The following is a 17,876-nucleotide window of genomic DNA, read 5'->3' as shown; positions in this document are numbered from 1 at the left end:
GCCCTGCCCCTACTGAAGTGGAATGTGTTGGATGCATGTGTATGGGTCCCGGGCAGTACTCCTTCCTTACCTGAGAGTGAGATGCAGTACCTCTGTGGCGACTGAACCCTCAGGGGCGCCACATTAGAAACAGAATAAAGTATTTTTTTAGCGTTGATGAAATCCGTATAACATACGAGATATTCTTCAAACTATTTCAAACTGAGATGTCCCCTGCTGTATGACATTAGGAACAGAAGAAAGTATTTTTTTAGTGTGGATGAGGCCTGTATAACATAAGAGATATATAATTTTTGCCCTTTTCTGTGAGCTGTTTTTAATTTTAGCATAGGGACTCGCAAGTATGGGGACGCTTGACAAATTGAGATCTTTCTTACAGTATCACCTTAGTAACAGAACAAAGTATTTTTTAGTGTGGATGAGGCCTGTATAACATAGAAGATATGCTCCAAACAATTTCAACCTGAGATCTCCCCTACTGTATCATGTTAGTAACAGAAGAAATAATTTGTTTAGTGTGGATGAGGCCTGTATATCATAGAAGATATTCTCCAAACTATTTCAAACTGAGATGTCCCCTGCTGTATAAGGTTAGGAACAGATTTTACTGTGTTTGAGGCCTGCATAACATAGGAGATATGCTAAAAGCTATATCAGACTGAGATGTCCCCTGCTGTATAATGTTAGGAACAGAAGAAAGTATTTTTTTTACTGTGGATGAGGGCTGTATAATATAGCAGATATGCTACAAACAAATTTCAAACTGAGATGTCCCCTACTGTATAACATTAGGAACAGAAGAAAGTATTTTTTTTATTGTGGATGAGGCCTGTATAACATACGAGATAGTCTCCAAACTATTTCAAACTGAGATGTCCCCTGCTGTATAAAACATTAGGAACAGAAGAAATCTTTTTTTTTTTACTGTGGATGAGGCCTGTACAACATAGAATATATGCTCCAAGATATTTCAAACTGAGATTTAGACTGCTGAATCACGCTAGTCATCGCAAAAAATAGATTTTTTTTTACTCTAAGTCCTGCATACAGCTGAATTTTACTGCCACAAAAGAACTAGGTGACTTATGGCAGACTCTATGACATTTATCACAGAAAAAAATATTTTTTGGACACTGGCTAACGACAAAAGAAATCTATTTTTTTCCTTTGAAAACAGCTGAAGTTCAACGCCACTAAAGTAAGTACTAGGTGGCTTATAGCAGCGTGTATCACGTTTGCGACAGAAAAAATCTTTTGTGGACTCTGGCTAGCTACAGAAAAAAAAAAAATTTTACTCTGAAAAGAGCTGAAATTCAACGCCACTAAAATACTAGGTGGCTTATAGCAGAGTGTATCACATCTGTGACAGAAAAATATTTTTCAAACTCTGTCTAGCAACAGAAATTTTTTTTTCTATTGTGCATACAGCTGAATTTCACCCACCAAAAATGAAGAGGTGGACTACTATAGCTTGCGTTATCACATGAGCAAATAAAAAAATAAGAGTTTTGTGCTTTGCATTCAGGAGCTCTGCAGTGTCTGCATACAGCTAAATTTCAACCCCACAAAATGAAAAGGTGGGTTACTAGGGCTTGCTTGCTGTATCACATTAGCAACTGAAAAAATAAAAAAATAGATTGAAGGAATACTGGTGCATAGAGCACAATTCAAGCAGTGCACAACACAGTTCTATGCCATGGGCCCTGCTGTTTTAGTCTGAATCTCAGTAATAGCACAAGAAAAAAAAATGTGCTGCAAGGTCGATTTCACAGGCACACAGCAGACTACTTATCTTAACTATCTGACTTCCAAACAACCGCCTATCTATCTGTGCCGTAATTTGCACACTTAAAGTTACAGGCAAAAAAAAAAAAGATTTCAAGTGCGCCGCTCCTCTGAGCTCTTCCGAGCTCTTTCCAGCCCCTCCACTCATCAAACACGACCCCCTGCTCATCACACACAAGCAGTATGGCTAGCTAAACTGTGAAAAACACTGTAGTTGCATCGCAATAATTTTCCTGCACTCCTTTACTGAATGTTACAGAATTTCCCGAATTTAAGTAAAAATGGTCATGTTTCCGATCACGAATCTGAATGTGCCATATTCATGTAGAATTAAATTTTTGAGATTGGACTTCAAACATATTCGCTCATCACTAGTTTTGACCTGAGGTTACAATATATGGAGCCATTTTTTAATATTTGTTAGGTTTTTCTATTCATATTTTATTTAATCGTGTATATACTGTATATATATTTTTTATTTTAGGAAAACCATTCAACCATTCAATACTCACTTGCTGTTAAGAAGTGCAGTTTCCAATGTATTCTTCTCTATTATCTTTGGGAAAAGATTTGAGTATGATGACCCAACGTTTGAAAAATTTATCAAAATGTTAGATGAAAATGCCAAACTGCTTGGTACACCCAAAGTCATGGTAAGAAAACCTTCAGATCTTATATCTAATCTTTAGGCCAGTTCCACATGTCCACATATTTCCGGTACTTGAGATATCCGTGTCCCTTGTGTCCCGTGTGTCCATGTGTTTCAAACGTGTGGCAACCGTGTGATGCCCGTGTGCCGCATCAGGATCACATGGACCGGCGCCTGGGAATCAGCGCTACAGTTAGTGCTGTTCCCAAGCGCTGGGTCCTGAACACTGCCCTCATCATGGTTCTCTGTCGGCACTGCGATAAGCACCAGCAGGGACAATGATGAGGGTAGTAGTAGTCTGCTCCCACAGTGTCCCTGTGTAAAATAAGAATAAAATAATAAAATCCATATACTCACCTGTCCTTGGTGTCCCCCGCTGTAATCCTCTGACCGCTGCCAGGGAGCCGGGGAGAATGAGCGGCTCCAGAGCTGAGCACAGGAGCGGTGTCCTGTCACTCACTGAGCGGGGACACTACAAGAGCAGACTACCACTACCAACATCATTGTCTCTGCTAGTGCTGATCGCAGAGCTGGCAGGGAAACATGTTGAAGATCTTAATAGTAAAAAGAAATCCAAATCCAGGCCTCCATTGGTTAATAAATTTGATTTCCATTGATGATTTTTGTGTGATTTTGTTGTCAGCACATTCAACTTTGTACAGAACAAAGTATTCAATGAGAATATTTCATTCATTCAGATCTAGGATGTGTTATTTGAGTGTTCCTTTTATTTTTTTGAGCAGTGTATAATACATTTAATAAATTGATTGATGTGACATGTCCCCTCTTTGATAAAGAGGTTTGTACCACAATATTCTACAGCGCTCTATAGAGGTTGCCATTACTCTTATCAGTTCTTGTCCCCAATGAGCACCACAATCTAAATCTGTCTAAATGAGCCCCTATCCATATCCTGTATAGAGTATGGGAAGAAAGTGGTGAACCTCGAGGAAACCCATGCAAACCTACAAGGAGAACATACCAACTTAGGTCCCATTCACTCAAGTTTTGCGCATACGTTTTGTGTTTTTTTTATTTGCTTGTTTTTTTTTGCAGATAGAACACATACCTGTTATAGGCAATGGCCTTTTTCACAAACCCAAAGTCATGTCCGATTTGGATCTATTTTGCGGATAAAACTTATCGATTTCAGTGAATTTGGGCAGTATCCCTTTTTGACTGACTAATGCTTATAGAAGATTAGGAAACCTCAATCTGTTTTTCTCTCATATGAGAAAAATGGATGACATGCATGACTGGTAAAAAAAAATCCATCTACACTGACCAAAAATGGATAAAAATTGGATCCACTAAACTGATAAAAGTCATGTAGAAAAAAACTGAATGGGGCCCAATTCAGAGATTACACTTGGCTGGATTCTAACCTAGACTCCTAGTAATGTAAGGTGGAGCGCTAACCACTGACTGGCCAAGCTATTCCCAGTATACACAGTTACTGAACTGGTCTGTACTAGTGATGAGCGAGTACCATAATATTCGTAATCGCTATACTCATAACGAGTACTTTGTAATAATCGCGTATTCGATCTGAATAACGAGTACAATGTAAGTCAATGGGAAATGCGACTAATTTTCTGCAGGACCCAAAAAGGATCCAGCAGAGAATTACTGGTATGTCTTTGGAGTGTGGGAGGAAACCAGAGGAAACCCACACAAACACAGGGAGAACATACAAACTCCTTGCAGATGTTGTCCTTGATGGGATTTGAACCCAGGACCCCAGCGCTGCAAGGCTGCAATGCTAACCACTGAGCCACCATGATGCCCAGGTGGCTTTGGTACATGCATTTTGAAGGGACAGTTGTTACTTAGACATTTGGGCGGTCCCTCCATCATTGACACTCAGATAGTGAAATACGTATTCCATAGCAGTTTACAATGTGCTCATTGTAGCATTGGGCTTGACCCTACTCCTCCTCAACCACCATGTGATACTGCGGCCCTAAATTCAAATGTTCAGAGGGCTTGCAGTAGGCAGGAAAGCTGAGTTTTGTGAGAGCCCTCGCGTGGCCCTGTAACATACATTTTGAAGTGCCCTCCTCTAGAAATTTAGGAGGTGCCTCTTGTGTGCATTTGAGTGTGGCCTCACTTATTCATATTGTAGGGCCCTCACTCTATTATTTAACTAATGTAAGGGCAGAGACAACAGAGAAAAAGGCCAAGAGACATGGAGTACTAGAAGGTAGCAGTGAGTGCGACCTGCGATCCTCAGGTGTGGCTGAACTCTGAACCGGAAAAATAAAGCTGCACTAGTCAACTGGATGACGAGCTGAAATATATCACTTGGGCAAGTCAATGGACAAAGGATATATGGTGCCCCCCCCCTCCAGGATGGTTTGGAGAAGCTTCTCCAAATGGCTCAGAGATTTTGATTGTCAATATTCCCCAGATTATATAGCAAGAGAACACTTCTTGATACTGTACTACTTCGTCCAGTGCAGAATGTGCATCGTATTTCCAAAAATTACTCCTGGGGGCTGTGTCATAAGTGCAGGGAGATTCCACGACAAGGGCCTCCCTTGACAAACATTATCTATGATGGAGTACTGTAGTAGTTGTGGCCCTCAATTCAAGTTTTCAGAGGGCCATCAGTCTGTCATCAACAGTCAGTGTAAATTTCTATTGAATATGTAACCCCTTTCTCAGTCACAATGTGGCACAAGCCAGGCATGTTTTTTTGCCAAATAGGGTGACTAACAATACATTTCTATTGAATATGTATCCCCTAGCTCAGTCACAATGTGGCACAACCTGTGATAAGGGCTTCCAATGACAAATATTAGTTTGGTAGGACCACTGTACATTCCAGATTTGTCCACTGCACAATGTGCATAGAGTTTGTAAAAATTAGCCCTATGGGCTGAGTCATGGTTGACTCAGAAAGCCACCATTCCAAGGGCCTCCAATCACAAATAGTAGTTAGGCTGGAGTAGGAATACTGTCCTGGTTTGTCCACTGCACAATGTGCATAGGGTTTGTAAAAATTAGCCCTATGGGCTGAGTCATTGTTGACTCACTATTTTGGCTGTGACATTTAGCTTGGCTTGTGCCATCAACATCTGAAAATCTGTCAAAAAAAAACAAAATGCCAAAAAAGCCTGTTGTTAAGGGACGTGGACATGGATGTGGTGTTGTCTGTGGTGCGCGAGAAGGCACTCAGTCTGTGTCAGGTCAGAAGAAGCGTGATGCATCCACTATGTTCCTGGAAAAATGTCCCCGTCTGGAACGTAAACTTTTGTGGAAGCCAGAAGAGCGAGAACAGATTCTGTCTTGGATAGCAGACAAGGCCTCTACGCATTTGTCAAGCAGCAACAAATCTTCCACGAACACACAGTCTACTGTGGATACACAGAAGGCTGGCCCATCCAATCCTGAAGCTGGTTCACCTTTCTCCCACCATTATCAGTCACAGGAGACATATGACCCCAAGCTTGGCCACTCTGAGGATCTGTTCGGTATGTATCCTTTGGTTGCCTCTGGCCTATCACCATGCAGCATTGAAGAGGGACAAGAGGAGGTGGCGTGCATTGATGCTCAAGTATTTGCGGAACTACGGCCAGAAGAAAGCCACTTGGAAAAACGTCATTTACTGTCTCCAGAGGTGGAGGCTGATGATGATGAGACAGTTGCCATCAGGTCAGCCTACAATGTCAACTGGGAAGGAGGATGAGATGGAAGACGATGTTGTCGATGATGAGTCCACTGATCCGACCTGGACCGCTGACATGCATAGCCATGACAGCAACACAGAAGAAGATGGATATGTAGCACCAACACAGGCACCAAGGGGTTGTGGTTTGCCTGGAGTGAGAACTGGGTCAACTGTTCCCAAGGGCACCCCCACTGTGTGCCAAGTCAGGGCAAGGGGGCGTTCAGCTGCTGTGTGGAATTTTTTTTCTGAAAGTCCTTCAGAGAAAAACATTGTAGTATGTAACCTTTGCCATAACAAGATGAGCAGAGGCCAGAGCAAAGCAACCTGAGCACCACTAGTATGCAAAACCTCATGGCAGCCAAGCACCCCAGTAGGAGGGCGGAACACCAGGGTACCAAATCTGTGTCTGCGGGTCAAACCAATGCCATGTCGCCTGGGCTATGTCCATCAGAATCTGCTGTTCAGGAAGCAGGCGCTCATACCTCCTGCCCACACGCTGCGGTTGCTAACACACAACAAACATCAACTACATCCACTTCCTTGTCCCAGCGAAGCATCCAATTGTCCGTGCCTGAGAGCTTGGAAAGAAAGCGTAAATACCCAGCCACGCACCCACAGGCACAAATACTAAACTCGCACATTGCCAAATTGTTAGCTGTGGAGATGTTGCCGTTTAAGCTTGTGGGAACACAGTCTTTCTGACGCGCCCCCTGGGCCAGTGTTGTTAGGGATACCCGGAGCCGGATCAGATGGGGGTTGTAGTCTCCGAGTGACGGTGACCCGGTCCGTGCCCAGGGTGTCAAACTCAGTGTGTGGCAGTCCTTATAGATGTTACTAGATGTTCTTTTGTGTCGACTACGCCACCCGTTGAATTGCGGTCAATACGGCCGCCGCTGCAGCAGGGTCCACTGAGGCTGATGATGTGAGTGCAGCTTAGGTAGTATAACCCCCAACGGGAGGGGTATAGCCTCAGGGGGTCAGCCGTGGAGGATGGTGGTTGTGAAGGTGCAGCAAGGAGACTCAGAGGCATAAAATGCAGTTCCAGGGTTTTACTTACTGGTGTTGCTCGGGTCACTGTGTACAGCAGTGACCACCCAAGCCGTGCTGCGTCCACCAGGTCCTGGACTCGGTCAACTCCCAGGCAACTCCGGAGTGTGGTCCTGAGCTCCTTTCTGTCTCTCCCTTCTTCTGGCCGTTCCCACCAGGGATCCACCTAAGTCCGGCTCCCTCGGGCCTCTTGTTGGTCAAGCCTCCTCTGGGCTCCCTGACCCTATTCTTGGTCTGCCTTCCGGGTGGATTTAGTGGGTGATCGTGGCAGATCCTGCCCACGACCTCCGGTTCCTGGCTAAGGTGTGCTGTAGCCTCTGCCAGCTTGGGATCCGGTACCCTGTTGCCGACCCTTCACCCTATTAGCTCTCTTATGGGCTCTTGGGGTCCCCTCTGCGCCTCTGGGTCTCTCTCTCTTCTCCTCTGCTCTGCTTCTCAGGTTACACTCTGACAGACTGACGTCTCACAGACTGACAACTGACTGACTGACCCTGATCTAAGATGGTGCCCACCTTAAATACTCCCTCTATGTGTGAGCTCAGGTGACCAGCACCCAATGAGCTCCTAACTTTACCCAGGCTGCTCCCCCTATCTGCCCCTACACTACTGGGATGTTCCACCCCCCTCCCACTCCAGCCAGGAACAGACACTGTCGTACCTGCACATTTCTCTAGTGGGAGTACCATCGGCCTGTTCCCCGGAAATGGGATGTGTGTAGTGCATGCAGCCTACTAGCTCAGTTCCACACTCCATCCTTACCCGGGAGTGGAATATCAAACCTCTGGGTTGAGGTGCAATACCCCTGTAGCAGCCGAATCCTCAGGGTGCTACATTCCCCCCTGGTAAATCACAGCACGTCCTCGGGCTGTAAGATATAAACATCCAAAACATACAATTTTTTTTTTTTTTTCATAAACATAACCATAGAAAACATTATATAGATATCATCAGCAATAAACTTTTCATATATAACATTCTTGTTTCTGGTTCCTCCGGTCACGGTGCAACTTGTGACCGGGTAAAGTGCGACAGTCTCTTTTGGAAGAAAACAGTTTCCTATAAAACCGGTAGGGGGCGCTTTAGGAAGCGCAACTATATACAAGGGGAATATGGCCGCTCTCAGTCCTCGGCCAGGTATTAGGGAGGAATGACCGCTCTCAGTCCTCGGTCAGTGGGAATAGGGACACACGGGTTTCAGTTCAATTGGCTGGTCCCAACGGGGACTATATTTTAACTAGAACAGTTCTTATACCCTGACGGGTAACTATGTACAGTCTCTCTCTACCGTACTTCAATGACGGCGTCCTCCTGCTCCTTCTTTAGATTCTTCAGACCCGTCCGGATCCTCTTGCTCCTCCTCCGTCAGGCGATGCACATGGAGGGCGTAGGGTCCTTTGGCACACTTGTGCCGGGTGAAGGTGACCTCGTCCCCTACGTACAGGTCACGACCTCTGTGTCCCTCCGGCAGATGGCTTTCTACGTCTCTGCGGGTTACAAAGACGTCGCCGGGGGTCTGATGGTCTCTAATGAAGCCCCATCCGTGCTGCATGTTGAATTTTATCACAGTCCCGGTGGAAGGGGGACCATGAGCTGCACGGGGATTCCTCCTGGTCCGGCTCTTCTGCTCCGCGCTCCTTATCTGCGCTTGCTGTTCCCGGACCCGCCTCTCTCTCCGCTCCCTCTCGAAGACCTCGAGCTGCTGCCGGCAGCACTCTGCACGCTCCGCTGCGGCCGCCCGAGTCTCCTGAGTGAACCCCATGAGGTCTTCTCCAGTGGGGTCCCACTCGAACTGTGCCTCCTCCAGCGGGGGCGAGGTCCTCCTTACAGGCTTCGGAGCCGGAATCAGGGGCTCGTCTAGGGGTCTCTCTTTCCGGAGTCGGGGATGGTGAAACTCCGGTGGCCATATGAAGGGCTGCCCATCCGGGCACGTATGCTGGGCGAACAGGTCTTCACCCAGGTGCGGCACTCTAGATGTTGAGGGCGCGTTGATGGTAGCGGCGCCCGGGTCGACCAGGCCTTGCGACCAGGCTTGGGGCACCCTAAAGGCAAAGGGCACCGTAAGAACGGCGGCGCCCGTGGTTACTCGGCCCTGCGGCCAGGCCGGTGGCTCCGCGGAGGTAGGGGGCGCTGTTGGTATTGCGGCGCCCGGGGGTACTAGGCCTTGCGACCAGGCCGGTGGTATTTCCTGCTTTGCCACGCTCGAGGCGTGTGACGTCACAGGGGTTGCGGCCGCGGCTTCCGGTTGAGGCCTAGTCTGCGGCGGTGACGATGCAGCGACGGGCACGGCAGGGGGAATTTCGGGCTCTGCGACGGGGAGCTGGGGCAGGCACGCGGTTTCCCGGCTCGGGGTAGAGACGTCCCCTTTACCTGCCTCCGTCCGTTCAGCTCCCTTCTCGGCGCCGTCTCCTGCCTTCATTCCTCCTGCACCATCCTCAGAGGCGGTCTGTCTCCTCGTCTCAGGTGGCGTGCTCCGCTGACGGGTTTCGGTCTGCTGGGCCATCTCTCGGCTCCACTCCGCCAACGTCTCTCGCTGCACCCGGGCCATCCTCCGTGCGAGGCCCTCCAGCGCGGTCTGTGCACACTCCCGGTCTCGGGGGAGCTGTGTTAGGATCTCCAGCAGGCCTTCTGGAGTGGCGACCTGCAACAGGCTCCTGACCACTGGGTCGGTGCTGCCTGACTCTCCCTCCATCTCCGGGTAGGCTCTCTCTGGACTCTCTTCCAGACGTCTTGTCTCCGGGTGCGCTCTCTCCAGACTGCTCCAGGCGACACCCATCTTTGTTCTCTTGTTCTGTCTCCGCCCACATCGAGGGTGGTCCCGGGGCAACTTAGTGATTGTCGGTTCCAGGGGCAGTTCTCTCACGCTGATGGACACTTCCAGCATCACAGTCTCTGTTGGTGGGCGCGGTTTCCGCTTTTGGCGCCATTCTTCGACCTGGCCCACGATGGGAGGTGGCCTTTTGCCACCCTCTGGCACGCCCATAATGGCGTCCGCTCTTCCAAGGCGGGAAATCTTCGGAAATGGCGGGAATCGTCTCCCAGTGGCGGGAAACTCCATGGATGGCGGGAAAAAGCTGCAAATGGCGGACAATCGGCGGGAAACGACCTGTGATGGGGTCCGTTGGCGGGGACCCTCCGGAACCGGCAGGAGACTTCTTTTTGAGGTAACGGTGTACTTTTCTTCAGGCACGCAGTACCCGGTTGTTGCGGGCACGTTATCCTGCCGACTACGCCAAAGTTGACGCGCCCCCTGGGCCAGTGTTGTTAGGGATACCCGGAGCCGGATCAGATGGGGGTTGTAGTCTCCGAGTGGCGGTGACCCGGTCCGTGCCCAGGGTGTCAAACTCAGTGTGTGGCAGTCCTTATAGATGTTACTAGATGTTCTTTTGTGTCGACTACGCCACCCGTTGAATTGCGGTCAATACGGCCGCCGCTGCAGCAGGGTCCACTGAGGCTGATGATGTGAGTGCAGCTTAGGTAGTATAACCCCCAACGGGAGGGGTATAGCCTCAGGGGGTCAGCCGTGGAGGATGGTGGTTGTGAAGGTGCAGCAAGGAGACTCAGAGGCATAAAATGCAGTTCCAGGGTTTTACTTACTGGTGTTGCTCGGGTCACTGTGTACAGCAGTGACCACCCAAGCCGTGCTGCGTCCACCAGGTCCTGGACTCGGTCAACTCCCAGGCAACTCCGGAGTGTGGTCCTGAGCTCCTTTCTGTCTCTCCCTTCTTCTGGCCGTTCCCACCAGGGATCCACCTAAGTCCGGCTCCCTCGGGCCTCTTGTTGGTCAAGCCTCCTCTGGGCTCCCTGACCCTATTCTTGGTCTGCCTTCCGGGTGGATTTAGTGGGTGATCGTGGCAGATCCTGCCCACAACCTCCGGTTCCTGGCTAAGGTGTGCTGTAGCCTCTGCCAGCTTGGGATCCGGTACCCTGTTGCCGACCCTTCACCCTATTAGCTCTCTTATGGGCTCTTGGGGTCCCCTCTGCGCCTCTGGGTCTCTCTCTCTTCTCCTCTGCTCTGCTTCTCAGGTTACACTCTGACAGACTGACGTCTCACAGACTGACAACTGACTGACTGACCCTGATCTAAGATGGTGCCCACCTTAAATACTCCCTCTATGTGTGAGCTCAGGTGACCAGCACCCAATGAGCTCCTAACTTTACCCAGGCTGCTCCCCCTATCTGCCCCTACACTACTGGGATGTTCCACCCCCCTCCCACTCCAGCCAGGAACAGACACTGTCGTACCTGCACATTTCTCCAGTGGGAGTACCATCGGTCTGTTCCCCGGAAATGGGATGTGTGTAGTGCATGCAGCCTACTAGCTCAGTTCCACACTCCATCCTTACCCGGGAGTGGAATATCACACCTCTGGGTTGTGGTGCAATACCCCTGTAGCAGCCGAATCCTCAGGGTGCTACATTTCCGTGATCTCTTGGCTGTGGCTGCCCCACGATACAGCATTCCCAGCTGCCACTATTTTGCCTGGTGTGCCATCGCCGAGTTACACAAGCACGTGTTAAACAATCTGAACCATGCTCTCACCAACGCCATAACTGGGAAGGTCCACCTAACAACAGACACCTGGACAAGTTGTTGTGGACAGGGATGATACATTTCTGTCACGGCACACTGGGTGAACCTGGTGGAGAGTGGAACAAAGGTTTAAACTGGAACATTACACATCCTACCCACGCCAAGAATAGCGGGCTCAACTTCTGTCAGGGATGCAGCCTCTTCATATTCCACTTCCTCTTTCCCCTCCTCCTGCTCCTCATCCTCTGCTGAATTACCCTCCCCATCATTGCCAAGCTGGGACCTGTGCAGCAGCACATCGGCAAAGCGGCAACATGCTCTACTGAAGCTGATCTGTTTAGGTCAGAAAGCACACACTGTAGCAGAGCTGTGGCAAGCTTTAAAACAACAGACCGATCAGTGACTTTCCCCACTGCACCTTCAGCCCAGTCTGGTTGTCTGCGTTAATGGGCATAACCTGGTGGCGGCTTTAAAGGTCGGCAAGCTGATACATGTGTCATGCATGGCTCATGTGCTGAACCTTGTTGTTCAGAAATTTCTGAAAACTGACCGTGACTTGCCGTACCTACTTGAGAAGGTGCGCCGTATTAGCACCCATTTCCATCATTCCTCGCTGCAAAAGCGCTTGAATTTGCCAAGTCACAGACTCATTTGCGACCTGCCCAAGTGGTGGAACTCAACCTATCATATGATGGCGAGGATTAGTGAACAGTAGAGGGAAGTAGCTGAATACCAGCTTCAACATGCCCGTCAGACTGAGAGTCAGCCACCACACATAACAACAGTCGAGTGGGTGTAGATCGCTGACATTTGTGAGGTTCTTGAGAACTTTGAGTACTGCACCAACCTTGTGAGCGATGATCAGGCTATTATCAGCGTAACCATCCCGCTGCTGTGTCTCTTGAAACAATCATTGCATAATCTCAAAAAGGAAGCTTTGCGTGCCCAGCATGTTGGTATGGAGCCAGATTTCCCAATGGGTGATACTACCCAGCCCAGCCAATATTTTGAGGCAACATTGGGTGATGAGAAGGAAGATGAGGAGGATGAGGAGGGAGAGGACTTGTTTTTCTGTGCTACCGAGGGGACTCGTAATGCTACAGAGGGGACACCCAACCCAAGCTTCATGTCTGTCCAGCCTGGATGGGCTGGAGAAGAGGAGGTGGAGGAGGAGGCGAGTCAGTGTGAGGAGAGGATGGGTACTGTTTCTACTATTGAGGACACAGAACATTTGCCTTTTTTCAGCTTGGCCCACATGGCACAGTTCATGTGTAAGTTTCTGTGGCAAGACCCTTGCATGATACACATTTTATCCAACAAAATAATAATAATTTTTATTTATATAGCGCCAATATATTCCACAGCACTTTACAATTAAGCGGGGACACGTACATACAATAAATTCATTACAAGGTAAGACAGTTTAAACAGTTACATTAGGAGTGGGGTCCCTGCTCGCAAGCTTACATTCTACAAGGAAATGGGTGGACGCAATAGGTGAAAAGAGCTTGTTATTTCAGGTCTGGCAATTATAATAAGTAGGGATTTTCATATAAAGCTGCATGATCCGGTCATCAGCCAGTATGGTTAAGTGCAATAATCAAGTATTGAGTGCAGTTATCGTGTGCATCGAGGGTGTGGAGACAGATGAATAGTAGGGTGCAGATTCTGAATAATATTTAGAAGGAGGGAACAGGGGAAAGTTAGTTTACTGAGTAGTTAAGGTGGTAGGCTTGTTTAAAGAGATGGGTTTTTAAAGCTCGCTTGAAGACGTGGGGGCTAGGCATCAGTCGAATCGTCTGGGGTAGAGCATTCCATAGAACTGGTGCAGCACGAGAGAAGTCTTGGAGACGGAGGTTCGAGGTTCGGATTATGGGGGATGATTTGTAGAACGGAGGGCACGTGTAGGGCAATAGAGAGAGATGAGAGAGGATATATAAGGTGGTGCAGAACTGTGGAGAGCTTTGTGGGGAAGAGTGATGAGTTTATATTGGACCCTGTAGCGAATGGGCAATAAGTGTAATGACTGGCACAAGATGGAGGCATTGGTGAAGCGGCTGGACAGAAATACGACCCTGGCTGCTGCATTCAGGACGGATTGGAGAGGAGAAAGTTTGGTAAGAGGGAGACCGATCAGAAGAGAGTTGCAGTAGTCCAGACGACAGTGAATAAGAGTGACAGTAAGAGTTTTAGCAGTTTCAAAGGTGAGAAAAGTTTGGATTCTGGAGATGTTTTTAAGGTGCAGGTGACAAGAGCGACCTATACTGGTTGGCCACCTTTCTTGATCCACGGTACAAGGAGAGATGTCCTTCTCTCCTTTTGGAATCACCAAAGAGTTTTACAATGGAATCGTTTAAGAAGGTCATTATAGATCAGTTGCTGAAAGCATCACCCTCAGACAATGCTGGTGGCAGAGGTACCGGCTCTTTTCAACACCAAGGGATAATGGGGAGGGACACGAACACCAGCTCCAACAGAGGTGGGGGGAAAATATGCACAAATTGGGCAATTTTCAATAAACCAGCACAACATCAAGGGCTATCTGTGCCTGTAACAATGCCAAGGAGGGATAAGTTGCAGAACATGGTCAAGGGGAACTTAAGTGACCATACGTGCATCCTTTCTGACGCTTCAGTTCCCTTTAATTATTGGGTGTCTTAGCTGAACACTTGGCCCAACCTCTCCTTATATGCCTTGGAGGTGCTGGCCTGCCCGGCTGCTAGTGTGGTGTCTGAGCGTGTTTTCAGTTCTGCTGGGGCAATCATCACTGATAGGCTCACACGCCTCTCCATGGAAAATGCAGACAGACTTACTCTGATTAAATTCAACAAGGACTGGATATCTCCACAGTTTGTAATCCCTCCAGATGACAGTAAGCCAACCTAAATTCACCAAAAATGCAGATTCATGCAACTGCTGTTAACGTCACCCCCTTCCCATAAAAACCTGTTTCCTTCCTTTGTCAAATCCTATGCACATTGTGCTGTGGACAAAGCAGGACAGTATTCCTACTCCAACCTAACTACTATTTGTGATTGGCGGCCCTTGGGATGGTGGCTTCCTGCGTCAGCCATGACTCAGCCCATAGGGCTAATTTTTACAAACCCTATGCACATTGTGCAGTGGACAAAGCAGGACAGTATTCCTACTCCAGCCTAACTACTATTTTTGATTGGAAGCCCTTGGGATTGTGGCTTACTGCATCAACCATGACTCAGCCCATAGGGCTAATTTTTACAAACTCTATGCACATTGTGCAGTGAACAAACCAGGACAGTATTCCTACTCTGGCCTAACTACTATTTGTGATTGGTGTCCCTTGGGATTTTGGCTTCCGAAATTGTGGGTAAAGTAGGAAATGTTTGGACTACTGCTTTGTGTAGGGCACTAAACGCCTTTTTAAGTGGACTAATGTGGACAGAAGGCAGGCTGTCACCCCAAAAACAGCGGGGAAATTGGCTTGGTGCGTGCTTGGTAGCAGACAGAAGGAAATGTTTGGACTACTGCTTTGTGTAGGGCACTAAACACTTTTTTAAGTGGACTAATGTGGACAGAAGGCAGGCTTTCACCCCAAAAACAGTGGGGAAAATGGGCTCGTGCGTGCTTTGTAGAGGGCAGTAGGAAATGTTTGGACTACTGCTTTGCGTAGGGCACTAACCGCCTTTTTAAGTGGACTAATGTGGACAGCAGAAGTCAGGCTCTGACCCCTAAAACAGCTGTGATAATAGACCTGTGCTTTTAAAAAAAAAAGGCAGCACAAAATGCTACTACTCTGTGTGCTGGAAAATATTGCTTTGACTCCTACAAGAGCTGTTTTAAGATGGACACTGGAAGAACACTTTAACCTCTCCCTACCTAATACACAATCTCTCCCTCCCTGTACTCTGACTTTGTTGTGTGCTCTGAAAAGAGCTATTTTTTGGTGGTATTATGGAGATAATGAGCGGCTCCTTAAACACTGCAGGTGTAAGGTGCCCCAGCGAGGTAGTCGTGGGCGAGCTGTAGCCCCCTCTCGCTCTGGCACCCTACAGACAATACGTGTCCTCCCTCTGATGTGTGGCTGTGTATGTGGGGCTCTCCACTTACTTCAAACAATCCGATCGCGGCTGTCTCCAGGCATTTCTCTTCTGGGACCAGGGCAGCAATAAATTCAGAGGACACGAGGTTCTTAACCAGAACTTGAACTTTACTTGGGGAAGAGGAATATGTACAATATTTACAGGCAGATATAATGGATATGGCCCGACAGGTTATCATCTCTCTCACAGGCGCTGGTGACTCCTTCAGCCCTGGTTCCCTCTTTAAGTGAAGCATCTCTGTGACTCTAATCTCTGGCCCAAGAGACTCTTCTGAAATACCAACAGTGATCTGGATCCGATATCTCTCCCCCACGTCTTAGCCTGGAGCCCTATTTATCTTCCTCTGCTTCCTGCAGACTAGAAGTGCCCCGAGTCCTCACTACCTTTGATGAGTTTCTCCGGCCGGCTAACAGGACTCTTGCTCTTGCGTAGGGAGACTTTCACACTGGTGATCCCACTGTCTGAGGGTATGGAGCTCCCGTCTACCCAAGCAGCCAATATATACTCAGGCTGCCTGTATGATTCTCTGTCCTATCTCTTACTGAAGAATCACTTCCTGATCCCGGAAACTAAACAGAGATTTTCCTAATGTGCCCACCCTCAGTGAGCTGTCATCACACAGCATTAACTCACCACTGTCTGTAACACTGTTAGCAGACTCAACCTGACATCTGCACCTAGGACAGTGGCATCTTGTGGCTGTTTTCAGGTATTGCAACTCACAAGGAATTATGCCAGGAACAAGCTCTATGTCACTCAAGGCTTGATCAGGGCACTAAGTTCCCCTTCTACTCTACTGACTGGACCACTAAAGCTAACCCCTTAGCTTGGTCTACCAACAGTTAGAGAGGTCTGACTTCAGGAACACTTCCTTTAACTATCTCAGTGCCAAGGGAAGGCTACGCCCTTCCCCACTATTACATTCCCCGACACTTTAATGTTGGTCGTCCCCGACCACACTAAACAATCAACACAGATCAGCAGCTATGACATTGTATCACTTTACTAGATTTACTAAAACATTTTAGTAAACAACTGGTCCTGAAAAACGTCTTCTTGAATGGGAGACCGGCCCTTCTCGGTTAAGGGCCCCAGTACAGCAGCTCAGGACAGTCCATTATCAACTTTTCAAAACTTTCTCAGGAGTACCGGTCCTTCTTGGTAAGGACCCTGGAAACACAGTGTCCATGTCCATATTTTTAAGACAGGCCAACACCTCAATAGCCCCCAATCTCCTTCAAGGGCTGCATTCTGAGGCACACAGTCACAAGTAACACCCTGTGAGTCTCTTTCTTCTTGGCCCTAGCGGGGGTCACCGGTTCTTCCCGCTAGGCCGCAAGTCTCTTAGATTTGGAGGATATCCATCCTCAAGGTGTGCCTCAGCATTTTAAATTCCAGCAGAAAAAGGCGCAACAAGCGCAACAAAAGAAAAATAAAAAGTAAAAACAAAAAGAGCAGCTCTCCTGGGCACACAACTTTGATGCTGCTTAAGGCCTTCCTGGCCTGGGAGGTAGGGGAACAGTCCTCCATTTTTCTCTCCAACTTAATTCAACATGGGGCACTCCGCTCCCATTGGGAAACAGTCCCAGAATCAGGACCACAGCTGGTGGGTCCTAGTAGGAGAAGAGGTGAAAGGTCAATGGACCTTTTAGCTTACTCACTTCTTCCGGGCCTCCCGTCGCTCCTTCATGAAGGAGGCCCATGCTGCAGACGAAGGTGGCTTCCTCCATTTCCACGGCTGATCGGGGTATCTGCTAGGCCCAGGGTCCTCATCCGAGGATGTAGCACTGCCACAGCCGACCTGGTTAGGGCCGTAGCTGGTAACAGAAAAATGATGGACCTCCTGACTGGCACCAGCCTGAGTCTCTCTGGCAGTCCCTTGCTCAACTGCCTCAGCCCCTCCTGGGTGTTGTGGTGCCGACTCCTTCTCTGGCACCTCACTAAGGAAATCAGTTTCCTTGTCGCTTGCGACATCCTCCTCCTCGTCGCTCACAATATCTCCCCACTAGTGTTGAGCCACCCCCGTAGTGTTCGAGTTCGGTTCGGTTCGTCGAACACCCGTGTGTTCGCCGAACTGTTCGTCGAACTGTTCGTCGAACACCTTCGAACACCG

General features: G+C 48.4%; 1 pseudogene; it reads left to right on the top strand.

The window, feature by feature from the left end:
• The first annotated feature begins 1,448 nt into the window (after positions 1 to 1,448).
• The window catches only part of LOC141161351 (cytochrome P450 2K4-like), a 224,952-nt pseudogene continuing 208,524 nt past the window's right edge, over positions 1,449 to 17,876 (top strand).

Source organism: Phyllobates terribilis, unplaced genomic scaffold, assembly GCF_046119375.1.
Source record: "Phyllobates terribilis strain yellow unplaced genomic scaffold, ASM4611937v1 Scaffold_9__5_contigs__length_417890890, whole genome shotgun sequence".
In the NCBI taxonomy this organism is placed as follows: domain Eukaryota; kingdom Metazoa; phylum Chordata; class Amphibia; order Anura; family Dendrobatidae; genus Phyllobates; species Phyllobates terribilis.
Note: the sequence above shows the minus strand (reverse complement) of the source record. Positions and strands in the feature narration are given on the sequence as shown.